This window comes from Pipra filicauda, unplaced genomic scaffold (assembly GCF_003945595.2).
Source record: "Pipra filicauda isolate LSUMZ 115617 unplaced genomic scaffold, ASM394559v2 scaffold40_size4127951_pilon, whole genome shotgun sequence".
In the NCBI taxonomy this organism is placed as follows: Eukaryota; Metazoa; Chordata; class Aves; order Passeriformes; family Pipridae; genus Pipra; species Pipra filicauda.
In genome coordinates this window covers 1,852,744-1,879,834 of record NW_024104543.1, presented here as the reverse complement: position 1 = coordinate 1,879,834, position 27,091 = coordinate 1,852,744, and the positions used below count along the sequence as shown (strand labels likewise).

The window sequence follows — 27,091 nt, the reverse complement described above, 5'->3', positions numbered from 1 at the left end:
AGCCGGGGAAGGGCACAGGCGGAGCCCGGGGGCTGCAGGGCACCGGCGCTGCTGGGGAGGCTCAGGGCCGAGTTGGTCACCGTTCGGGCACCCCTGAGCGGCGGCACGACGATGAACCTACCCCCATTTTAACCCGGGTGGCGGAGAGAGGGAGGGAGGAATGCCAGCCCAGCACGGAGGTGCCTCAGGTGCGAGGGACACGCGCCCCGCCCCGCCCCGGCCCCCGTGCCGCGCGCGCGCGCGCCCGCCCCGCCGCGGCTCGCGCAGATGCGCGCGCCTTCCCCGCCCCCGCGCGGGAGCGCGCCTTCCCCGCGGCGCGGCGGGGGCGGGGGCGCCGGGGAGGGGATAGCGCGGGAGCGCGCCCGCCGCGGCTCTTCTCGCCGGGCTGCCGAGCGGGCAGCAGCAGCAGCAGCAGCAGCAGAAGGAGAGGAGGAGGAACAGCAAGAAGAAGAGCGCGGGTATCCTCTTGACCCTCTTCTCCCCGGGCGGAGGGGCCGCACCTTCCCGTGAGTACTGGCCTGGCAGTCCCCGTCGCCGCGCCGCGCATCACGCTGCGGGAGGTGCCGCGCCCGCCGCCGCGCCGGTATCACATCCCCCCGCGCCGCTGCTGTCATCCATCCCTCCGCACCGCAGGTGTCGTTCCCGCGCACCGCCCGTGTCACATCCCCCCGTACCGCCGGTATCAGCCCTTGCACCGCCGCCAGCCCCCGCACCGCCGGTGTCGCAGCCCTCCGCAGCGCCCCGACGCCGAGGAGCCGCCCGTCCGCCGCGGGTGCCGCGGCTCCTCCGAGGGGCCGGGCGAGGAGGCACCTGGTGAGCCCGCCCGGTGCCGCGGGGCCGCTGCGGGGCTTTGTTGCTGCGGCGGCCGGTGGCACCTCCCGGGCGGGGGGGTCGGTCCCGGGCGGGGACGCTCCGCGGCTGCGACGCGCCCACATCCCCGGGCGGGCTCGGTCGCCATTTCGTGCGCTGCCCGGCGGGGGCGAGGGCCGGGCGTGTGCGGGGAAGGAGCTGTCGGTGCTGAAGTGCCGCGCTCCGCGTTTCGGCTCTTGCGCCTTTATTTATCATCCCCCCTCTTTTTTTCCCCCGTTACAAATGCGATGTTATTTAGATATAAAATAGCTACAATGTGTATGGATGCCGAGCTTTTCCTGCTTTCTCTTTTTTTGATTCTTGATTACAATTAATGCAGAATATCACCGCCAAGTCTGGGCAGAGAGTGCACTTGCCTGTTAGGCTGTAAACTAATAATTGACTAAACTGTCAACCGCCGTTGAACTCTTTAGCATAGATGTGTTAGTTTTGAAGTCTGAAATGTGTTTAAACCAAGACTTCGGAATCTAAGTGTAAACAGCACCTGATTAATAAATCCGAGCTGTTTAAATATTTGAGATCATAGTGTGCTTCAGCCCAGTCAATAAGGCTGTTCCGTATTGACAGGTACTCTGTGAGAGGAATGCTATTGCTTACCTCTTTATGTAGTGTAGTAGTTTGAACTACGACATGTAGTTGGATGAAAACAATGGAAAATGTGATATTTAACTCTATAATGGAGCCTATAGATCATGACAAGATGTTCTTTTATCTGTAAAGCTCCAGCTTTTTGGTGTTTATTAAAACCAACCTCCTACTGACTCAAGAAGGCAGTATTAACTACCTGGGTTTCTTTTTTCTAATGTTCCCTATCTTTGTGCATTTCTTTCTCTGTGTCTATCATTTTGATTCTTGGGTATATTGGGGGAAAGGTAGATGAAACCTGAAGACTTCATTGTATGTAACAGATGCACTTTTAATAATTTTAACATCTTCCATAATTTAACGTAGTAGATGTGATAATTTATAGATAGTAGTTATGTGGGTCTGTGCATAAAACAGATCACTGTACAACATCAGAAGGCATCTAGACTATTTTGAGTTTGAGAGTAGCTTATATGCCAAGAGGGGGATCTTGCTGGTGTTCTTTGGCAAACGGTATCAGCTGGAAAGAGAAAGATAGTATAGTCTTACATACTTGCTCAAAGGATTTAGAAATCAGAAAACTGGCTTGCAGGTGCAGCATCTTTCTAATATTTGTCTAACCTGTTTGATGTTATCACTCCTATGAATACCCCTCAGTCATTTGTTTAGTTTTGAATAGAAGTTGCAATGCAAGTGACCAGAGTAGCTGAAGAGTTTGATGCCGAAGTCTGTGAAAGTTACTTATTTGAATTTCAAAGTAGCGTGAAATTCTCTTGGGTGTCTAAAATTAGCTACCAGAATATATCAATAGATATATTCTAGGTAGATCAACAGAACTGTGAAAGTGTTATATTCTGAGAATATTGAATGTAAAGAAGCAAACCCAGAAAGCTGCTTGCTGTTGACAGAACTCGGGATCCATTGAATGAATTTGCATTTGGGGTTGTGCAAAGGGAATCTGTACAGCTGTGTGACCACATCGGGTGGTGGGTTGGCATATACCAGCTGGTGTTAAGGATGGAGCTAAAACCCTCTTCACAACTCACAGATAAATCCACAACTAATCATACTTGTATTAATATCTTAGTTCTGTCATTACTGTTACTGGCTACAGTAAATATACTCAAAAATAATAATGTTGAAGGTGAATGAGATCTCCAGAACCTGAACCCTAGTTACCGTTCCTTATCTTCTTGCAGAAAGTGTATTATTTATCACATATACCACAGCTTGTTTGATAAAAAGGACTGTAGTAAGAAAATTTGGCTATTTTAAGTAGTCTTTATTTTCAGAAAATGGAATAACAAATCCGGTGATACATACTGATACCTCCTGCTAGCTTGTTGCACTTTGGTGTTTCTCTCTGGTGACAGCAGAAGCTTTAGTAACCAAGTCAGAGTTTCTTGGGGTCTCTCTAATTGTCAAATTTTATTGGTTTGAGGATTCTTATTTCAAGTTAAGAAAAGGTAATGCACGTCTGCCCATTTGTCCTGCTTTAGGGAAATGACTCTCCATGGTATCTGGACATAAAAGATACTAAATACACTAAGGGTTTGGTATTTTGTTAATAGATTACTGCATAGCTCAAATAGCTCAGTCAGCCTAAAAATTAAATCTGTTTTGCCTGCAGCTGTGGAATTGCTATTAATCTGTAGTTTTGTTAATTTGTCTCAAATCACCTTGAATTGTAATTACTTAACTTCCATTACATTGAAATAATACAGTAAAGCTCTGTTGTACGATTTTCACCAGACTTGTTCATTTTGTCCTGTTTTATGAACAGAGTTGCTAAAATGGGAAGCCCTACAGAGGAAAATATATGTTGGTAATGTAAGATGAGGGAATGATGTAGGAGTTGTGTGTTGGGCAATATGCAATGAATTTGGTTTTGCCTTCCTGAGTGGGCTGCTAGTATTCAAAAAATTTAGTTATACTTTCTCCACAGTGAGAATTTGTTGCATTTTAAGCTGGTAAGTAAGTGTATTGCCTATTCAGTTCAGTATTAAAGATACTGTAAATTCTGCAGTTATGAAAACTGTCTAAATATAATATTAAGGGAATTTGTAAAGAGTTAATCTCCAGTAATAAGATTAACATGATGCACCATAAGTTTTGTCCCACAGTTTGTTAACCAGGAAAGGATAGTTGCAAGCTAGCTATATTGCTTTCTTCTGAGCTACTGGAGGCTGGCTGAGCTTTCAGTTATTTACCTCAATAGAAAACTGAAAGGGAAAAAGTGAACAAAGGAGGTCTGTTTTGCCTGTCCCACTTGCTGGGCTGTTGTCTTTGCCCTTTTCAGTGAAGGAGGGGGTAGAGCTGGGTCAAAGTTGAAGAACACTGAAAAGGAATTCAAGTCTTATATTGAAATGTGAATGATAGCTTAGTTTGAGTGCCGAACACATTTGTTTGAATTGATTTTTTTCTGTCTGTGAAAGCTTTAACTGACAGATGGTGATGGACTGGCACATAGACTGCTAGAAGGTACAGCTAGATATGTGCTCAGACCCTGATTAAGATGCTCAGTAAACAAGTACATATCTGATGAGACTTTTAATACTGGAGATACTGATGCTAGACACTGTGTGACACACTAGACATTTGATTGTGTGAATTAAGGGCAGACCCCTGCAGCTGGCATACATTCAGACTTACTTGTCTAGCCTAATTGCATTGCAAATACTGCTCTGGATTGCTCTTTAGCTTCTCCTGTCTAGTAAATGTTGAATAAGTACAGAAATGTTCATCTGGATCCTCTATTAACTGTTGTTAAGAAGCTTTCAATTTTTTTTTGGTTTGCTGTATGAATTGAGATAAATGTATCTTAGTATTCATTTTGTGAATACAGTGTTTTCCTACACTGTTTTGGTTTTGAAATGGCTCAATTCATAATGTGATTACAGCTTTCTCCTTGTTAACTTTTTAGTATGGAAGCATAACAGCTTGAATTATAAAATGTTTCTGTAAGAGCTCACAGTACCCCCATTCTACTTTAAGCAACTAAACTTTATATAAAAAGCAGCATTTGATGCAGAGCATCTCAGATGCACAAAAATAGCCAAGAGAGGAAAAAAAGGCCAGTTCAACTTATGAGGACGTGATAACTTTAAAAAACAGCCTCATTAGAAAGGAACTAGCTGTCTAAATGATCAGTTAAATCAGACAGAATCAGTACAGATGTAGTCTCTCTAAATTCTGTAAATACTCATGTAAGACTGCTGAATTTGGATGCATCCCAATGGGAATTGAGTTGTCCTAATAGTTTGTCTGCACCATTAGGTATACATGACCTTTTGATTTCCTCTGGTTTAAACTATGTAATTGTTACTGTTCAACAGCTTGTCTGAGGAAAACATAACTTCCTGGTTGTGTGAGTTAGTCTTTGGCCACTAATAAGGTTTTTCTGGACGGCCAACCAAATATTAACATACCATTTTCCTTTCGACTGTTACCTGAGTGAGGAGCTGACAGTGTTTATACACAGTGTTTATACATGAGTACAGATTGTCTTTGTCTTTCTGATCTGTGCCTCTCACTTCTAACTTTCCTGTTTCTGTGTTTTCAGTGCTGTTTATTTGTCCAACATGATTTGGAGGGTTCATGTAAAGGAGTTGCCTTTACAATGTCACAACACTGTAGGGCTCTGTGTGTGTCTGTGCATGTGCAAAGGAGGTGTATGTAATCAATTAATGCAAAACCCAGCTTTTGTACCAAATTTGGAGTCAGGGAACAGTTCTGCTGGTGGAGAATAATACTATGGAGTTAACCAACCAGCACATAGGTGCTGGCTAAGTGGGGAAGTCTTCCCCACTGAATATTATAGCATGGGCAGAATAGTAGAAATGAACAAAATTCAGAAGAAGAGGGGAAAAAAAAACCTTGAGAAGGACCACTTTTCAGAGTATTTAAGAGTTCAGTGTTGTTCATCAGTAGTCTTGTACACCACAAGTTACACTTTGTAACAGGATAGATGATTCTCTTCATGATTTCTCCAGTGTTTAGAAGGACTAAAAAGTGGGGTTTCTGACTCTGCTGCTGTTCATATCTCTAGCGGAATCAAAATGCAGGAGGTGCTTGATGTGCCTTCCTTCTTAAAATTTTCAAGTAATAGCTTGGCTACAGCTCTTCTTTGGGTGGCATAAACAGGTTTAGTAACTTTGTTACTGCCACTTTGAGTAATCTGGAATCTGTGGGCCCCTCCGCAAAGCCACCTCCATGAGTAGACCAGTGCTGTGGTCTCTGGGCAAACTTAATATATAATAGGAAGTTAAATCCCCTTGCATTGCTGGGGTTTTTTTGTGTGTTTTTTTTTGTTTGTTTGTTTGTTGTTTTTTTTTAAATGGAAGGCATTTCTTAATTGTCAGTTCTCAGCTGAATTAGGTAATTTTGTTGTGTTTGTTACATGGCAACATAAAATCAAAATCTGGTTCTCTCTTGGGGTGAAGTGAGATGTTAATAGGCTGCGCTAGCCATTTTGCTGTTTATTAACCTGTTCTAACTAGAAAAGGGGGACACATGCCTTTTCCTTTCCCATCCTTTCAAAACTGTACAGGACTTGAGTGAGTTTACAATAGGGGAGTTCTGCATTAAGAGAGAGAACAGAAATGGAGTCTTTGCATGCAGTGTTGAATAAACTGTGGCCTCTAGGCATTCTTGAGTCTTGGACCTGTAAGTTTTGTGTTCTGTTCCAGCTGCTGTGAAGAGCTGTGCTCTCTCCATGTATGGCAAGCATTTTCAGTTAAGAGCAATTTTAATGATTCCAGTGTGATTTGGTTTTATTGTTGATGTTAAATAAGTTCAGGACACAATGACAACCCTTTTTCCACACAGTGAACTGAGTTCTGAGTAACACTAAAAGCCAAAGCCAGCATCATGATGTGTTGTAGAGCCCTGTCTTGTTTTGAGGAAGTTGCTTTCTCTGGAGTGTGACGAAATCGTTTCAGTATTGCAGTGATCAAGTCTGTAAGTTATGAAGACAAGAGCCCTTGTGACCAGAGATAAGGTCTTTTCACCAAATATGAAGGATTCCTGCTTCCATTTACCAACATACTTCTTTATTTATAGTGAAGTTCAGAGACACCCAAAGAGAGGGAATATCTTGGCAATGAAGGTGGAAGGGGGATGTCAGTGCTTGTCAGGCCACACCTGGAATACTGTGTGCAGATTTGGTCCCCACTAAATAAGACAGATGTGGACAGGCTGGAGAGGGCCAGAGAAGAGCCACAAAGATGATCCGACTGAGAAGCTTAGTGTGAAAAAAGGCTGAGAGAACTGCATTGTTCAGCCTTGAGACGAGAAGGATTAGGGGAAACCTTAGCACCATGTTCCAGTATTTAAGGGATGCCTATAAAGAAGATGGAAACTGCCTTTTTACAGGGACTCACATGGAAAAATGAGGGGTAATGAGTACAAGTTCCTCCTTGGGAGATTGATTGGTCATGGGAAGAAAGTTTTTCACAATGAGAACAGTCAGCCAATTACTCAAATGAGTAATCTCCCCTGGGAAGAGGTAGATTCCCCAACTTTGAACACTTCTAAGATGCATCTGGACAGGTTGCAGGGCCATCTTGTCTAGATCATGCTTTTGCCAAGAAAGGCTGAACCAGATGATCCTTGAGATCCACTTCCAACATGATGTTGGATGATTCTGTGCTATGTTCTTCAGGCTCTTGCAGACAATCCAGTCTTCTGAGCTCTTCTTTCTGATGCAGGTGTCATTATTATTCCCTAGGCCCAGGTTTGATTAGGTTATAGAGGCAGATGGGAACTATTACCACTGTTGCCACAACTCAGTAATACTGCACTTGTGTTCAGGACAACTTTGGGCTTGTGAAGGAACTCATCCTTCATATTGGAGCTGTATGTACCTTATGTATAATTGGCTTGCCTTTTGCCTACTGGAGTGACTATATATGTATAGAAGTTTCTAAGTAGTGCAGCTCTGACACCTTTAAATGTGCAAACAGTGTTTTAAATATCCATGCTTTTCCTCAGAAGCAGTTAATGTATTTATGGACCTTGGAGTCTAGTAGCCAACATTTCAATGTGTTACAAGTTGTAACATCTTTCCTAGACAGTACCAAACATATAATCTCAATATAAATGGAAAGTTCAGGTGTTTTCTGCTTTTCTGTAGTTTGAGTGCTTTAAAAATTGGTGTCTAAACTTGGTTCTAGATATGGACAAAACAAGAAATATCTTAAATTATGTGTGAGCTATTTCTGCATGAAAAAGTTGAAATGTAAACAATTGCATGACTGTAAAACAAGCCATCCCAAGGTGACTAAAAGCTAAATATCTATTACACCTTTTAGGTGGTAGTTGTATGAAGTGCATTTTTGACTTAAAACGGTAAAAATGTGAGTGTGACCACCAGAGGGCAGACACATTGTTTAGTGACTACAAAACAAAATCCTTAGAAAGGTGTCTATGCCTATAAAAATACAGTGAGATAATGACTGAATAAATAACACAGTATAGATGCACAAAATTTCATACATTGACAAAAATATAATAATGTTTAGTGTTGAAGAAGAAAGTAAATACATCTGCTTAGAACTCACTTGTGGTTTTGTATTTTTACAGTGGAAGTCAGAACAGTTCATCAGATCATGTCGTTTGACCTGTAAATAATGAGTTCTTAAACTTAACTCATTTACCTGCTTATTGATTCCAGTAATTTTAATTCAAGCATGTTTTTCAGGACTGTATCTGTCTTCATTTGAAAATGGAAAGTACACTCCGTTCTCAGTAGTTTCTCCCTTGTAGTTGAAAGAATAAAGAATCTGTCTGAATTAAATTTCCTGTTTTCCCAGATATCCCTCAGGATTTGCATATTCATATTTTCCTTTTTGTTAATAACATTTATGTCCTTTAAAGTATGTAATTTTACTCTTCAGAGTACTGTGGAAAATATTTAACGTTATGGGCCTAAAATGAAATGCTTCAATAAAGTAACCTTTTTCAGGAATGCTGTAAGTGTAGGTTTTAGTGAAAGATGATGGCTAGTAATTTTCATTTAGCTTACTTGGTAGGATTATAGGAGTTTAATTAAAGTGTGTTGGCTTTTACTACTTATGTACTATCTCAAGTTACAGCAACAGTATCCTGTCTTTAAATTATCTTCCCCCGAAACCTGGACAGTTTTTGCAAGGAAAGAAAAACCTTTATCCCATTGTTTTGAAGTCACAGTATTCTTTACAGGCATGTCTTAAGAGCTTTGGTTGCTCTCTGGGGATCTCAATTCTACCAGTTATGCTGGAGTGAAGCATCATCAAAATAGCCTTAAATGGTGCCCCAGATTTCCAATCTCCCCACTACCATTTCCAGCAGGCACAGTTCCCTTAATAGCAGGATTTCTGGAGAGGTCCTTTGTAAGATGGTTTGCAGACCATCCCCAAAACTTTATCTGGAGGAGTTTCTCCAAGTTACTTCTAAAAGTTTTACGTAATTCACAACTTTCTCACTCTCTTGGCATTGGAATAGAGGAGCAGGTTTCTCATCACATCCAGGGAAATGTACTAGCATAATTGACAGCATCAGACAGTTGAAAGAGTATCATGGGAATTAAGTATGAAGATACAAATTTTAATAAATCATTTACTTGTCTAATGTGTCCTAGCTATTTTTTCCCCACCCTCTATATCTAGAAGCCTAGAAACATCTAAAAATGAAAGCACAGTTGCTCTTAATAACTGGTTGATTTTTGCACCTTTTTTTTTTTAAAGTTCAGCTGAAGTTATGAGACTTGACAGCTCTCTACAAGGGCTCAATTCTGTCCCTGGGATACAGGGACAGAAACACTATTGCTGAGAACACATGCAATAGCTGCAACTTCTATTGGAAGTTAAATGGCTGCTGGGGCTAATGCAAAAGTTCACATTAGTAGGAAGATTAGTCTTTATGTTCATTATGTTATATAGACACTTATGTGCGTTTTCTTTTCTGAGGTAAAGCTGTCCTAAAAGAGTCAAACATTTCTGTGAGTTTCCCCACGCTCTTAGTTTAATTGCTATTATACTGAAAGACACCAACAGTTACTAACCATACTGAGGACAGCAAGCTGAAGTAAATAAATACCATTATTTTAATTATGATAGATGAGAAAGTTCAAATTGCAAACTTATAGGTAGCTTCCTGGTTTGACTACTGATAAAAAGACATATTGATTGGAATGGAAGAGTGAGGAGGGAAGAAGTGCTGAAACCAGAAAAAAATGTGAAGGTAACAAAGTAAGGGGAGACAGAGCAAAGAGAAGAACTCTAATTACATACAAATAGCTACTAACAGAATAGAGCTATGATTTCTTGTTTACTGAAACAAAACCTCAAGCTACAGTTTTAGTGAATGATGCTGGTAACTCTGAAGTATTGTCTGAATTAGCAAAGAATCAAGTTCAAAAAAAGTAATTTGTAAGATTCTTCTCATAAAGACTGGGCATCTGTTCCTTGACTTGCTGCTCACAAATGGAAAAATGACCTTTCACTGATGGCGTCTTGAGCTAGGCTCCAGTGATTATTCTGCACAGATCTGAATTGTGCCAGAATGCTAAAATGAAATTGCAAAACAGTACAAGCATGTATGTCTCTGAAGATACAGAATAATGCTGATCCCTGAGGTTGAGTGCCTGGATTATCCTGGATGGTAAAGGATGGAGTGAGACATCTGTTTCTGAAAGCGTGTCTGTAAAAATAGTTAAATATTTGCTTTTATTGGTCCGAGATAAAAATCTGTGGTTCTGGGAAATAATTTATAATTCACTATGATGAGCTAGTGCACTGCTTTAAGTTTTGATATTAGGAATTTTCATTTATTAATGAATTGTTTTATTATAACTATAGTAATTTTACCCAGTTTTAATATTAATGTAGTTTTATTATTAAAAAAAGGAACTAAATTGATATTGTGTTGGCCTTGAAATATGACTTGAAATTTAAAACATTTTATATGCTTGTCAATATATTACTATTCAACATTAAATATTACCTATCCAAAATAGAGCTATTGATAATTTTTAACACCAAATATCACTGGAAAAAAAACCTCCTCTCTTTTCTGATAGAACTGAAAATGTAACTCAACCTTTGCAATGTAATTCAATTTCCGAACACTAATCCTCAAACAAAGACTTTTGCAGAGCCCCAAAAGAAACACTTGCCAGTCTGTAAGTAGGACCCAGAAGAGCAACATTTTTTAGTCTCTTTGTCTTCTTTATCCCTTCATTGCTGTTTCCACCATCCTGTGATAGGTTTTTAAATACCTGCTATTCAGGCATAGGCAAGTAATTAGTATGTAAATCTTACTTTGAGTGCAATTGTGTGTTAGTAGGCCTAGAATTGTAAAACAAAACTGAAAGTTTCCTTTTAAGAAGGCTTACATGCTTAAATGTAATTAGACAGTCAGACTTTGAAATGTCTTAGAAGTCATTAAGCAGCAAAGGTTTTGAGTTTTCATATAAAATCATTTTGCAAATTTCTGTGTGCTCTTTGAGGCTGCAGCTATCTATCCATACATTGCCAGTCCTAATGAGACTGTAATGTATGATTAGAGCTTCTAGACACAAGTGATGGGTACTGTGTAATACGGTTTTTTAGTACGTATGTTTTTAAAGAATATTAAAGCTTGGTCCAGTTATAGGTGAATTATGTTACTGTTTTATTATGTTACTGTTCAGTACCACAATTTAAAAACAGCGTGTGAAAGGACATGGTTAGCATGAGTATTCCACTTTCAGAAGCACTTCATGTAGCGTACCTAACTCATCCAAAGTTTCTTTGCTATTAATGAAGCTGCATTTGAGGTGACTAATTTTATTGGGCATGTGGAAAGAAAAACTTGGAATTAGATCAAACTAGTTTAGTCCTGAATAGTGCTTCAGTAGTTTCAGTACTGGAAAGCTAACAACTGTACTGTAAAGAAATTATAATATCCTGCAGATGGCGGAGGGAGATGGCACTAATTTAGAGTTTGGAGAATCAGCATGGTCAGATTATCCTCACTGGCTTCAGCATGAATGGATTGTTGTAATGAAGTTATTAATTAGGTTAACAAATACATAGCTTGATGACAAAAGATGATTAGTTTTGAGACTTTATTTCATTATACTTTGCAACAGGATGTGTGTGTGGGTGGAGCACCCCTTGCACATCCAGCCAATTGTCCTGAGAATTGATAGTGGATTTAGTGTTACACCGACAAGTTGTAATTGTTAGAAGTATCATCATACAGTAGCTTTACATAAAAAGCTTTCCATTATATGTATTTCTGTTGATTCTCCAAGCTGTGGTTTCTCCTAAGGTTAATTTATTTCTACTTATTTGTCAGGTATTAACTGTACAAGTTATATATATGTGTATATATATATATGTATATATAAATGTATAAATGTATAAGTGCCCAAATTGAGTTCTTGTGAGTAAGCTTAGGTCAGCGAGCAAGAGAGTTACTTTTTATGCTCTGCTGTCTGGTCTGAGGTCGTATTAGTGAAGGGATTTGTGTCCATTCATAGTCAACAGAGTAACTTTGATATCAGTTATACTGTTGAGTGTTCTTCTATAACTTATTACCTCTACACATGTTATCCCTGTGGCTTTTTTTTTTTTTTTTTTTTTTAAATAGTTATCTGACTCATTTACTGCCTTGGATAATTGAAATGTAACTATGCTTGGAGGGGAGGAGATGAGAGTGGGAATACCTTATGACATGATGACTGCATTGCTCATATCAAGCACAATCCTAGTATATCCTAGCTGGTCCAAAGGTGTAACCTGTCTGTAAGATGTACTGCTGCTCATCACTATTAGTTCAAAGCAGTCATGGTATAAACGTCTAGCCTTTAAGGAATAGGAAAACTGTTGAATCACTTAGTGTACATAAAAAAGAAATCAAAATAAAAACGAACTTGGCTGTAGTGGATGGGTTTTTTGAGAAGCCATAGTTGAGAAGCTGATCACACTTTGACTGAGAGCTTATAATATGAGTGGTAGATGCAACCTTCACTTGGGAAATACTGTTCTAATTCTGTCTAGGTAGTATTTTAAAGTACTTGGAGGAACATTGGTGATACAGATAATTTACATTTTTTGAGAAAAATTTGTGAGAAATGTGTGGAGTTTTATTTTTCCATCTGGTGTCATTACTTCAAAATTACATGAAAATGTCTGTCTGGCTGGCTTTTTCTGTTCTAATGTCTATGTAAAATGGGAGTAATGCCTCTAGGATTAATCTGAAGCTTGAATTGAAGCTTTTGATAATTTTCTGTCATTTAATTCAGTGCAACTTTGATAGAACAAATATTTCTAAGTATTGTGTTAAAAACTTTAATCTGGAAATCATTAAGGAAGCAAGTGGATGCAGACAAAGTAGGCTTAATATGTTGACAAATGTTGGAAGATGACCATAATGTTTCATTGAAAAAGACAATGTAATCCCTTGTCTCCAAATAAATTTCCCAATATTGTTGCACCGTCAAACAGCTGTTTGTTTAAAGAGTGGATGGGAAAAGTACTTGACTGCTTTCTGTTGTGTTGAGTAATGCTCATCTGGGTAACCTAATCTCTTGAATAGGGTCTGATGGTCCTTTACCAGATGGTGATGGTAGCCTGGATTAGATGAGGCTCCACAAACTATTTTCTGCTGATTATGCATGATCTGTTTCTTTTGGTTTACAATAAGCTCTATACAAAACATTTCCTGGATGTCTTGCCTATATACAGGCGATTGCTGTGTAAATAGGAACAGTTTCAGCTGCCTTAGGGAGTCTCTGGAAATGTTGGATTCTTGACCTCAGATGCTATTCGTGCTTGCAAGCAATTCCTACCAGTTGGTCTATGCACAGCAGGAGCTGCCTGGGGAAACTTCAGGGACTGTCCATTATTTCCAACTGGAGAGGTCCTGTTTACCAGCTGCTTTATTGTAAAGGCAGGTGAGAATTCAGTTAATCATCAAGCTGCAGGGGGACTGCAAGGGACTGTTTTTAGAGATTTCAGTTGAACCATTCCTGGTCCATGCTGGGAGCTTCAGAATGTGCTGAGTGTGCACACACATCCAGCCCTGATACCTGGTAACTATAGGGTGCCTTGAATTTAATTTTATTTTTCTCCACAATTATAAATTCTGTAGATCTTGCCACGATATAGAGTATATTTGTCTAGGCCATAATTTGATAGTAAAATCAGAATAAAGGAACTGATATTATTTGAAAAAGTTTCTGGAAGAGTTTTATGGTATTGCGCTGTTTTCCTGGAAGTATACTATGTCTTAAGTGTAGTTTCTATGTTAGTGTTTATTGCTAAGTTCAGAGCCTTGCCACTAACAGCGTGTGATGTTTCAAACAGTGTACTATGGCTTCTGAAGTTGAATGTCTTTATTCTGATGACAGCAATGTTGTAAAAATGTTAGTACTTTATCAAGGCAGTATAGCAGTAGAGTTGAGCACTGGGAAATTTCATCAGGCCTCTGAGCTTTCAGTTGAAAACTGGGAGAATATTGCCACAAACATATCCTTTTCCCTCAGGCATCTGCTTTTTTCTTCTATCAGAGATGAGACCTTTAGGATGCTTGTTATTATGCTAAGTGTATGCCAGACTTGATAGGACATGCAGCACTTGTATTTGCAAATTTAAAGAGAACGTCAGACTTTAAACCAGCTCAGGGCTTGGAACCCTATTGGACCCTCTAGGATACATAGTGTTCTCTCTGTTTTTGTGCATAATAAGAGTGCAAAAATCCTGTCTTCATAATTTAAACTCAGCTGTACCAGAATTTGAACTGTTTGGGATAGGGTAACAAGCCAGCCTACCCAATAGAACTTTGTTTTTAGCATTTTTTTCATGGTGAAAAATAAGAACTCTCTGAAGACCAGTCCAGTGAAGTACTTGTTTTTCTTTCATTAAAAACATTAAGGAATCATTAGGATATTGTATCTAATTCCGAATTTGTTCTTGTGCTGAACAGAGTGGGAGACAAATGTTTAAACCAGGTGACTTCCAGAAATCCCTTCCAACCTTAACTAATCTTCTATATGTCCTCTGTCCATTTCAGAATAAGTCTGTCTATAATTCTTCTGTGGGCAGACATTTCAGAAGTATTGGAAGAAAGAACACTCTTTTTTTTTCCCTCCGTGACTGGGGCACAGAAGAAGTGGGAGATCCTGGTTCTGTTTTTTTGCTGGGCTTCACGGGATCTCAGTCACTTCTGTGCTCTGGGTTCCAGCTGCCAGGACCCAGAGCATGCTTCGTGAAAGTTTCCATCTGCTCTGAGCCCCCGTGCAACAGGGAACAAATGGATGGGAGATCTTGTATGCTAGATTATGCTCTCCAATGAGCCTGCATTCTGTAATAAGCCATCAGCAGCCCTGCTCTATCAGCTATTCTCATGTGGAGCTGGAAGTTGGATCTCCCATCCTTAGGTATGTGGAGGGACTGGTTGAGGAGAAAGTGGGCAGGATTATCACTGTTCCTGATTCTCAGTTGTTGTGATCTGCATAATTTCTCACTTTTGCAATTCTTCAAGAGAATTCTTGTAGGTTAATCACATCTACTTAAAGAGCTGTAGGGTGTTAAACTAAGTGTTTATCTAACCAGAATACGTGCTGTGTGCACAGCTGGGTGAATGAAGTCAACTCTCTACTAAATTCTAAGGCTGAACTGGGACTTGTGCAGTGTATTTGGGCATCCGCCTACATTCTGGGACTTTATTATGCTACAAACTGAGTTGCTGTTCGGAATTTAAGTGGGATAAGGTGAGTTAGCATAAGGTTTAATATTAACTTCCTACCATAAAGTTGTAATCTTTGCCACTTATAAGTGGCAAAACTTTGTGTTACCGTCCCATCCTATGGATGTGAATAATCCACCAGGCTGGAACATTAGACTCTAGTTTAAATATCTAGGATAAATGGTGATAATTCTCTAATTTAATGTATATTTGTACTAAAAGAGTAAACTTCAGTTTATACCACTGTGCTGTTTATGTATACCACAAATGCTACAAGGACTACTCATAAAATAAAGAAAAAGCCCAAAACCAGTTCTAATACATGAGTCCTGGTTTGGATATTGCTTTCGTGATTAGAAGGCATTGATTTGATGTCACAAGTATTTTTAACAGGATTACAAAATGCAAATAGCATTATGTAAGACAGATTACCTATGGCTTTAATACAGGATTGTTTTTAAGCCAGAGGCTACATTTTGCTGGGTTATGTATGTTTGTTTAAAACTGGGCACAGTAGGATTAGGCTTGGCAGAATACCATTTTCCAAATCCTTGATATTTTCAGGTTAGATGACTTCAATTTTTTGAATTAATATGAATTGAAAATCTGAATTGTGATTATTTTTTAAATAACTTTCAAGGTGGATAGCTGCTTGAGTCAGGATTGTTGCAAACAATCTGATTTGTGTAGGTAAAATCAGAAATTGCTGTAGTCCATCACACCCCTATAACTTTTTGCCTATGGCAGAGAGCTACTTGGTTCCAAAAACAGCAGAAAAGACCAAGTGCATTTCCTGCACAGCAGAACATATGTGGACAACATGTCACATTGCCAAGCTAATCAGTGAAATGTTAGCTGTGTACTGAACCACAAGGAAAATCTTACAAGCAGTTGAACTTTTCTCAAAGGCCTCATATATGCAGTACCACAAGTTCTTGACCTTTAGGTGAATGAAATTTCGGGAAGCTTACACAGCTGGCGCAGAACAACTTCATGTGACTCTGCATTGTTGTCATTGCTTTATGCTCTGAATGCCTGAAATATGCCACTCCCTATTAGACAGGCATAAGAAAGTCTCTTACGATGGTAATGTTTCCTTTTGGAAAGCGAAATTGTTTAATATACTCAGCAGCCAAGATTTCCTATTAACAGACTTAACTGGAAGTATGCTTTTTCATCAACCCTAGACTAGTTTTAATTTTTGTATTTCACACATAACTTATGCCTGGTTTCATTCAAATATGTTGACACCTTCTAGTTTGTGCACCAGACTTCTTCCAAATCTTTATTACCCTAGTATTTTTCCCAAGGAAATATTTGGCAGTGTTTCCTGCATTGCAAGGCATATTTAATATATACAGACCAAGGAAGAAAAAGTAGAAACTTAAGAGGCGGAAAAAAAGATTTAAGCACCTGTGAAGTGTTTGTATTGCACATAAATATGCAAGAACCCCCCCCCAAGCTGTACCTTGCATTCTTTCTATTTTAAAGAATAAAGGTTCTTGTATTCTGTGACTTCTGTTCATATCTCTTATTACAACTAAATGATTTTCCCACTGGCTTAGTTTTCATTTATATGAAGCTCTGTTCTGTGAGCACCAAAATACAGCTCACAAATGCTTCAGACCATAAGGAGTTTGAATGTTACAGAAATAATCTGAGCCTATCCTTTTAGAAGATAAATTCCTGTAGTGTTCTCCATCTGCCATTTTTAGGGAGTATTCAGATGGATGCTGATGTGCTCTGCAGAGGGGAATGATGATTATTTCTGAGACCTGAGAAGTTGTATGCTGACTTTAAGGATTTTAGGATACTGATAATTTCTGGTAAAAATTGGCTGAAAGGCACAGCTCCTTTTGAGTGATTACATACACTTTATGTTCGAAGAGATAAAAAGTTTGATGTTCCTTAAATACCAAGGAAACAGCTGAGAAAGCCCATGACTTCTTATAAAGCACAGCTTCCCCTGTACCCCTCAGTTGCAAGTAGACAGGGAGTAGTCTTGAAGACATTGTACACTCAGCTCTTAAATGACAGTCTGATGGAGGACATACCTGTGATTTGCATGGCTTTTACATCTCTGTTCTTGAATAGATGGAATTAGTGGGGATTCTTGGCTTTTGCAGTACGTACCCTGAAATGTGTACAAGGTGAATGGTTGTGAAACAGCACCATGATGGAACAGAACAGCAGTGGTGTTCTCTCCTGGAGTGAGAGTGCTGCTGGAGGAGATGGCCCTCTTGTGCCTGTTGAGCTGCAGGTGTTGGCTTTGATTTTCTTCTCTAGTAACCCTTGTAACCCTTTCTGCTGCCTTTTGCTCCATCTGAGCAATCTGCAGAGCACACATGGCACAGGCAGGCTTGGTATGAAGTGTGATGCAAAGAGGAGGTTTGACTTCCTCGAGTCAGAAATTATGTCCTTTTCTTTCAACTGATACAAGGAGGGAGTAAACATACAGCTGTGTAATAGGTATCACTTCAGAGTGACACCTGTTAGCCTCCACCATGTTTTTACCCCCTAAACTCATTTAAATAACAAAGAGAAAGGGTGCATGTGACAGCTCTTCTCACTGGTACATCATCATCATGGCTAGGCTTCGCAAATGAACATTTGAGGAGGGCTCTACCCACATTCGTTACAAGCACGCTGGTGGCTAAAAAGGCCAATACGAGACAGGCACGTCCGGTTGCAAAAGGCACAGCAGAAGGACTCCTTAGGTGGTATATTCTGCAGGGCACGAATCTTTCTGCGTTGTCTTTTTCTCCTCGAGAGTGATCCTGCGTGCGTTCTCAAAAGCATCAGCAGCGTTAGAGATGGTGTGTCTCCAGATCTCCTGACTGGAGGCCAGAGTAGACCAGTTATGGTGGTCAATATGGCCAAGGCTGTGATGTTGTTTCAGGGAGTCCTTGTATCTCCTCTTCGGGGCTCCTCTTGTGTGGCAGCCAGTGGAGAGTTCACCATAAAGGAAGATCTTAGGGAAGTGGTGGTCCTTCATCCTGGAGACGTGCCCTGCCCAGCGCAACTGTGTTCTCAGTAAAATTGCCTCAATTCTTGTGACTGCTGCTTGTTCTAGAACAGATGTATTGGTCACATAATCTGACCAGTGGATGTTTAGGATTGTCTGGAGGCAGTGTTGATGGAAGCGTTCTAGGAGTTGCAGGTGGTGGCGGTAGATGACCCGTGATTCAGCTCCATATAAGAGAGTAGACAGCACTATGGCTCTGTAAACACTGATCTTGGTACTTTTCTTCAAGTGTTTATTTCACCAAACTCTTTTATTAAGCTTTCTGAAAGCACTATATGCCTTTGCTAACCTGTTGTCTATCTCCCCGTCAATCTTACCATCCAAGGAGATGAGGCTACCTAGGTAATTAAACTGCTGAAGTGATTTGAGCTCTGATTTGTCAATGGTGATATGGGGATGATGGAAGACTTCCTGAGGTGCAGGTTGATAGAGAACTTCTGTCTTCTTCAAGCTGACTTCCAGCCCAAAGAGCTCAGCAGCGTCTGCAAAGCAGGATGTTAAACGTTGCAGAGCTGCTTCTGTGTGGGCAACAAGGGCGGCGTCATCAGCATAGAGCAGCTCCTGGACAAGATGGTTTAAGGTCTTAGTGTGGGCCTTCAGTTGCCTTAGGTTGAAAAGGCTTCCATCAGTACGGTATTGGATGTAGATACCATCCTGATCATCAAGGTCTGCCGTGGCCCTTTGGAGCATCATGCTGAAAAAGACTGTGAATAGAGTTGGTGCAAGAACGCAGCCTTGTTTCACACAATTAGTTATTAGAAAGGGCTCAGAAAGTGCATTGCCATATCTGACTTGGCCGTGTTGATCCTCATGGAGTGAGATGATCATTTTAAGGAACTTGGGGGGACAACCTAAACGTTCTGCCATAGACCTTTTCTGCTCACAGTATCGAAAGCCTTGGTGAGGTCGACAAAGGTTACATAGAGACTTTTGTTCTGTTCCCTACACTTCTCTTGCAGTTGTCTGAGAACAAATACCATGTCTGTGGCACTCCTGTTGGCTCTGAAACCACACTGGCTTTCAGGTAGAATTCCTTCTGCTATAGTTGGTATTAGTCTGTTCAAGAGTATTCTTGCCAGGATTTTGCCAGCAATGGAGAGCAGAGTAATACCACGGTAATTTGAACAGTCTGATTTAATTCCTTTCTTCTTATATAAGGTGATGATGACTGCATCTCGAGGGTCTGATGGTAGTTCACCCACAGTGCAGTACAAATTTGTGAAATTTAGCATGGAGTGCGAGGCCCCAGGGCAAATTTCCAGACTTCAGGTGGAATTCCATCAACCCCAGCTGCCCCACTGGTACGAATTAGCCAGAAATTGGCACTGAGTTGATTACCAGGAGAACTGAGGTAAATACAGCAAATGTCTAGGAAGTTCTCTACTGCCACATCTCCTACTAATACATTGTCTGAGCTGGTTTTACCTCCAAAAGCAGAAGAATGCTTGTCCACCTGGGGAGATAGAACCATTGGTCTGGCAACTTTAGGAATTTTAAGCTCTAATGCTGAGTTTGATTCCTCTGGATGCAGTCTTTCCTTGAAGAGGCTGACACGGCACTCTTACCAAAAGGGCATGGGTTTGTTTTACACTGCTAATGTGAGTATGGTGATGATCTAGCCTTCTGTTTTCCAAAGCTGTATTAAACCAGTGTGGCCCAGCCTATGTTACTGCTTGCTCAGCTTGTGCAAAGAATCCAAACAATTAGCTGTAGATAATATCGCCTAATTCCACGGTAAAATAAAAGAGAATGGGTGGTCAAAAACCTCCTGACAAGAGCTGTTTTGCTTCAAATAATGCAAATGAAGCATCCTAACCCAGTGAGCAGGGAGCTTTTTGCCTGTAGCTAAGGTCTTTGTTCCCTTTTCTGACAGACTGCATATCCATTCATCTCTGTGATTAGTAGACCTACTGCTGTGGTCAGTCAGAAAGGGCAAGTGTGCCTAGCTGGTGTTGGTCTCTCTTGATTTAGGAAGTCTCTGCACAAGCACATTTAGCTGTCCGAACTTGTTAATGGTCAGGGACAAGCTACTATAAATTAATTTGCAAATCACTGCTTATTCCAGTCCCTTTGTAAGAGATATGAGCAAAAACTAGTATCTCTGCTAAATAGAAGTGCTAAATGTATTGTAAGAGAGAGAATATTTAGCAGAAAATATTTTTTTTTGTAAATGGCCTGAGCATGGATCCCTGCAGGATTCAGGATAGCTTCCCTTCCCTCTGACATGATTACCTAGTAAGAATTTTAAAGCTATGCCTTTATAATAAGCCGAATCTGTAATGAAGGCTCCAACCTTTTACTTTTTCCTCTCCCTTACTTGATGCCTAGTCTGCATTTAGCAACCAGTGTTCAGTAGCCATAACTGCTGTTAGACACTTTCTCTGTCTCCTGGTTGCTGTGGTTTTAGCCTGCTTTGGTGTTCCAAAATAGGGACTGAAGCTGTGAGACACCACTAACTCTAAGCTACTGAAACTTGGAACAAAACATCTTTAATGCTCAATTCACCAATTGAAACAACCTTGTTATAAAATGGAAATGCATATTCAGACTGATTTACAATTATTGTTTTAATTACTTAGCGTATAAATACGACTCAAAAGCATGTGGTGTATCACTCCCAGAGGTGTAATCCTTCAATGATAGTAACAGTTTTGTATAATTTTTATACAGACGCTTTTTCACCTTCAGTTGCTGATTTAATATATGCTGACAGTTGAAGATGAGGTCATTCTGAGCACATTCTTTTATCAAATGTTACTTACCTTTGCATCATAAAAGCAGAAAAACTAAAATGTATCAAATTTGAGAAATAGTAAGTTGTCTGTGGAGTGATGATGTATTGTTTTGGGTGTGTGAGCAGCTGCCAGGCCACAAAACCAGGCTGCAGAGGGGGAGAAGAGGCAGCTCAGGCTGCAGGGCAGGGCCTCCTGCCATGAGGAGTATGACTCAGTACTCTCAGTGATCATGCTTGACTTTTAAATGCATTCCCACCCTTTTCTTGTATCAAAAAAACTTTAACTTTGGGGCAGCCTGACAACATTGTCCCTCTGCATAGTCATGTTGAGAAAGCTGAGTGACTCAGACTTCTTTTTAAATAGTTGCATGTGTAGAGGCTTTTCTGGTTTTGCAGTGCGTTGGGTTGTTATGTGCTGAGTTGGACTGGCAGTAATTCCTTGCTATAATGTAGTCTTTTGAGTGTGTATTTTTTCTCTTATGATTCAAGTTTCCAGTAAATTGCAAATAGCCATCTTTGTTCTATATTTCTTCCTTCCTTTTGTTAGTCAGTGTAAGTGTAAGGGTCTCATTGTGCAGGAAAGTAAGAAAGAACAGACAGTTGGAGACAATCAGAAAACGAAACTTCAGAGCTCTCAAGGGATGGTAAGTGACTAGTAGTGGCAAGATACTAAAAGATTTTATTCAAAGAAGCGTGGAAGAAGTGGAGAACTAAAAATTTTTTCAGCTATATTGAGAGTACAAACAGTCTTCAGACTAGAAAACCATGGAAAAAAGTAACAGGAAAACCACATGGAGAGGATTGTGTTGTCTTAAGGACAAAATTCAAAACGAGAACAAGAAAATACCTTTGTATTGTAACATCATAGAAGACCATAAAATTTGCCCTTAGTGAAGCCACGTTGGCTGTCACCAATTACCTTCTTTTTTTTCATGTGTGTAAACATAGTTTCCAGGAATATCTGCCCCATGATCCTGCCAGGCACAGAGATGAGATTGGCCAGTAGTTCCATGGGTCTTCCTTTTTTCCCTTTTTGAAAATGTGTGTTTTGTTTCCCCCTTTCCAATCGGTGGGAACTTCATTGTGCTGCCATGTCTACTCAAATATGATGGATAGTGGCTTAGCAGGTTCATCCATGAGGTCCCATGGTCTAAAGACCTGCAGATTCATCTCATCAGGTCCCATGGACTTGTGCACCTTCAGGTGCTTTAAATGGTCTCAGACCTGATCTTCTCCTACAGTGGGTGGTTCTTTATTCTCCCAGCCCCTACCTTTGTCCTCTGTGACTTGGGTGGTGTGGCTGGAGCAATTGCTGGTGGAGACTGAGGCAAAAAAGTTGTTGAGTACCTCAGCTTTTTCCATGTCCCATGTAACCAGGTCTCCCATTTCTTTCTGGAGAGGGCCCACATTTTCCCTGCTCTTCTTTTTATTGCAGACTTACCTATAGAAGTTTTTTGGTTGCCTTTGACATCCCTGGACAGATTTAATTCTATTAGGGCTTTAACTTTCCTAACCTGATCCCTGGTGGCTTGGACAATCTCGCTGTATTCCTCTCAGGCTACCTATCCCTGCTTCTACCCTCTGTAGGCTTCCTTTTTGTCTTTGAGTTTGTCCAGGAGCTCATTATTCCATGCAGACCGCCTGGTGGTTTTGCCCTCTTTGTTGGGATGCATTACTTCTGAGCTTGGAGGATGTGATCTTTGAATATCAACCAGCTTTCTTGGGCCCCTCTTCCCGCCAGGGCTTTATCCCATGCTACTCTACCAAGCAGGCCACTGAAGAGGCCAAAGTTTGCTCTCCTGAAGTCCAGGGCAGTGAGCTTACTGTGTGCCCTCCTCCCTGCCCCAAGGATCTTGGTCTCAGGGTAATCTGAAGTGTTTAGTGTTGCTCCTGTGACATCTTTCTCGTGCACTGTTACTTTCAGGCTCATGTTTATATACTTCGAAGGGTAATGTAAAGAGTCCACATTGTCTCTAGGGCAGTAGCCTCATGTGTGAGAGGTTTTCCCTCAGTCTCTTTCTTATCAAAGAAATGTGCAATGAAAACACAATGCAGAGTTCTCCCATGTTCTTTTCCTGGGCTGGATTAATTAAATGTATAACAGGCTGTTGTCGCACCATCTCTGTGATCACAGACATGCTGCTAAGGAATCGAGCTGACAGATGGAGGCAGCACGATGCACTACTGAAGAGGAGTCTGTCCCAGCTCTTTTTTCCCCAGTTTTCCTGAGGCAGTTCATCTCAGCACAGTAACCTACTTTAGTCTTCCTGGGCTGTGCTGCAGATTTCATTAAAATACAATTAAAATGAAATACAACAAAACTTAATAAGACAAACTTGATTAGGAGATGAACTATTAAATTCATATTACCCCTAGGTGTTACTTGATCATTATAATTTTTATTTGGATTTGAGAGCAATTATCTGTTGTAACTAAATCTTGATTTCTTAAAAAAAAAAGGATTTTAAAAAATCTTGTGTTTTAGAAGACTTAATAATCTTAATTCTGTAGTTGATTTATATCTGTTAGAGCCAGAATTTTTTACATTTTTTAAAAAAGTCATACTGTGTGTAGTGTTCATCTTCTGAACTTGGGTGCAATTAGCAGTAATGTTGAATCTGCAGTTTATCCTGAAGGTCAATCTTACACACTTGCAATGATAGTAAATTTTTGTGTTGATCGACTGAAAAAGGCTTGTGTGTTCATCAAAAGGGGTTGAATTATCTACCTAATGGCTTCTGAAAAACTCATAAATATGTATGGGGATGGGTGTGAAAGTCTCTCTAGGAAGTGTCTGTGAACAGAGGGGAACTGTGGCTTTCCTGCCTGGAGATGCAGAAGTTCAGGCATGGGGAAATGACACCTTTTTTGGTCCTGCCTCAGAAAAATAGGCTTGTGACCCTTCCCCTTTACTACTTTCCTACGCTCCATGGGTTCTCACCTACATCTTGTATTACATCACAAATTTATGTCAGACAAGATCTATTTTATCAGACAGAGCTCTAATTCACCATCTGGGAGCAGTCATCGGGCCTACTGTGAAAGAAGTAAGGTAGAATAAAAACTCCTGAACTCCTCGCTTGTTCTATGACTGCACAGGGCCCTGTTCCCTTTGCTTGACCTGCCCAGGTGTGACTTGCCCTGTGGCATTGGGCAGCAAAGCTCGTGTGAGTCTGAGATGGGCAGATACCTGTTTTCGTTGGTTTATGTGGTCTGGACTATTAGTTTTCAGTTAAAGTGACCATTTTTAGACCAAGAACTTTTATGCTAGTGATTAGTTAGTACTGACTCACTTCAGTATAGGTGTGAGAAATGTGGAATGTGAGGAACTGTAAACTTTTCAGCCACTAGCACAGAAACCTACCCCTGAATTTACTCCTGCTTCCATCTACCAAAAAAAAGGCAGTTTGGCTGGAATAAAGATACCTGACTGTGATCTATACCTGCCTGTGATCTGCTGGATTTGGGAACTCTGAGAGAACTTGCTCTTAGATATATGGATGTGCATGTGTTAGAGTTTGTACTGTTACTGACAGTGGGAATTGAATCATGATTTACTTCACCAGAGAATTTATTTGTTTGGTACTGAAAACATTTGTTTATCAGTATGATAAGTACTCTTATCAATTTTGTTCTGGCTTGGTGTTTCGTATGGAAACCTATTCCCCAATTTCAGAGTACGATTGCAGAGTATGAATGTAGTTCAGTGATTCATGAACATGTTGCCATAAGCATTTGTGGCTTATTAAATGAGGCTTAATTTTAGTGATACTCAATTTTGGTATTTTTATACTGTTTTTCAAAATAAACCTAAATGGTTATTTTTAAGCTTTTTTTGTTTGTTTAATTAATCATTAATCTAGGAAAAACATGTAGGTTTTTAATCTACAAAAGTGCTTATCACTGGGAAATAATTTTACTGCTCTTAATATTTTACTGGGAAAACCTGTTCTCATTCACAGTGTAAAACTAAATTATGTCTGTTCTTGTATGGTAAAAACTTTGTACACCTTGGCATTTTTGTTTGTTTGTAAGATCATAGCAAGCTGCTCCTAGAGTGGACAAGTGTTAGTCTGGACAGGGAAGAGGCTGAAATGTCCACCTGAGGTGGAAGGCTGGATGAGCTGGGTCAGAGAGGCTGCAGCAGCACAAAAGATTCCCACTTAGGGCTTATCACAGCCCTGCCTGGACTCAAGCCCTCTCCTGCTGTCTCCAGGTAGGGTGTTTCTGCTCTTCAATCTTCAGCAAGTGCCAGGAGGAATTTGGCTTAGGTTCAGTATTAGATCTAAGCCAGCCTTATGCATTCATGCATTAAATGTGAAGCTGACAAGCTCTCTTGGAGTTCAGGGAGCTGGGCACATCTAAACTCTCTCCAGTAAGCATCCTGAGATCCCAGCATGAGGTTCAGAGAGCTAGTCTGACTGCTCACAGCCTCCCCAGGCTTGGCAGGATTTACTAGCCGAAGGTCAGCACAGAGAACCTGAGTGTGCTGTTCCTCACAGGGTATCTGAAAGGCTGGTTATATGCAAATTTTCATACGGACCTGCTTTACATGGCTATACAGGTGCTGAGCCCACCTGTAATGAGCTGAGCTGCCTCTAATACCGTGAGCAGTAGCACAGGCCTCAGAAGAGGCCAACTGTCGTCACTGGGAGTGAATGTCTGGTCACTCAATGCCCTGGAGACGAAGGTTTCTAGCACCTGAGCTGCTTCAGATGTAGCTACACTGTGCCATTATGTCTGTGGAAACACAGGGGCAGAGATAACACAGTTCTTTGAGACAGTCTGAGGCTGAACACTGTCTCAGTTCAAACATTAAGAAGAAAAGTAAGTATGGGTAGCTTGTAATAAATGGGGGTGGAGGTTAAGAAATGAGAGATAAGAAAACAGAAAAAAAGTGTGTCAGAAGTGCATCTTCACTTATGAGAGAGGGAAGTTTCTCAAGCTCCTTCAAGAGGGAGGAGAGGATGGGAGTAGTGAAGTTTTCCAGTTGTGAAACATGGACTGTTCCCTGTATGTTTCCTGTTGATAGCAGTTTCATAGAAATCTTTCGGGGGCTAAACTATATGGTCTATCCTTCAAGACAAGTATCTTAGCCCAGCCTGATGTCCTAGGCAGCAATACATGACACCTTCTGGACCTGCTGATTTCCCTGAGGAGGAGTATCTGACCCCTTCTGTACTGGTGACTGTGCGTTAGAGCAGGCAGTGACCCAGCTACGGCAAGAGGAATTGACAGTTCTCTCATATTGGCTTCATGTGGCTGAGATCAGTGCCCTGGGTATGGGAACAGGGTGGGTTATCCTTTGTCAGTGAGGAGTGGGTGTTGAACCAGGATTGCAGTGGTGTTAATATGCATAAGATAGTTGTGGTCTCCACCATGTCTGGAATCCCAAATGACTACCTGCCATCCCATTTTCCAAACCCAACTCAAAATAAAGTAATAACTTCACTGGGCATGTGAAGTAGGAAGACCCTTCACCTCCTGGGAAGAAGTTACCTGAAATCTAGGACAGAAGTTTTTTTTCTGATATGCTTTTTGGAATTTAGAGTTTTAAATTTCAATGAAGTTAGAAGGCTTGGCTAAACACTTGGTTGCCTAGATGAAACAGGGAGAGAGAAAAATCCCAGTTGGTTTTTGCAGTTCCAACCAAAGGCTAAGTTTGTCTAGATTTTCCCATTCTACTTAGCTTTTAAAGCAGGAGTTGTAGTGTAATTTTTGTTTGTTTGGGGCATTTTTGCTTGGTTGTTGTTCATGCTACTAGGTCTAAGAAACCATACACTTCAAGAAGGAAAAGTTTTTTGATGGAGAAAAGTGGTTGAAATGTGTAATGGAAAACTTCAAAATATGCATTTGTAGCTGAAGGTTGAACAGTGGAATACTTTTTAAGGTATGAGAAAAAGGTGTGGTGTTTCAAGGTGGTTTTTTTTGCCTTACAGAAATGTAAACCTCTCATTTCATGTTTATTGAAGTATGGAAAGACATGGAAAACAGAACTTGGTTGTCAGGCTCAACAGGGATTCTTATGACTTCCTTTCATGTTTCTCTCCTGCTTAATCTCTCCTAAATCAAGAGAAAAATCTTGTTATGCTTTCATGTAATGTCACCATTTTCAGTCATGATTAATGCTTGATAGGCATTCTAATTTCTTAAGTCATTAGTAA

The 27,091-nt window shown here is 40.6% G+C and overlaps 1 protein-coding gene across 33 annotated transcripts in view; it reads left to right on the top strand.

Annotated features, from left to right (window-relative positions):
- Window positions 1-360: 360 nt before the first annotated feature.
- Window positions 361-27,091, top strand: part of NRCAM (neuronal cell adhesion molecule) — a 152,184-nt gene continuing 125,453 nt past the window's right edge. For 11 of the 33 annotated variants that reach the window (XM_039385388.1, XM_027710861.2, XM_039385391.1 and 8 more), the window contains exon 1: window positions 362-506. The gene's annotated coding sequence lies outside the window, so the exon portion shown is untranslated. Of the gene's footprint in view, window positions 507-27,091 lie in introns of all 33 variants that reach the window. The other 22 variants (XM_039385398.1, XM_039385401.1, XM_039385395.1 and 19 more) reach the window with 5 other exon arrangements.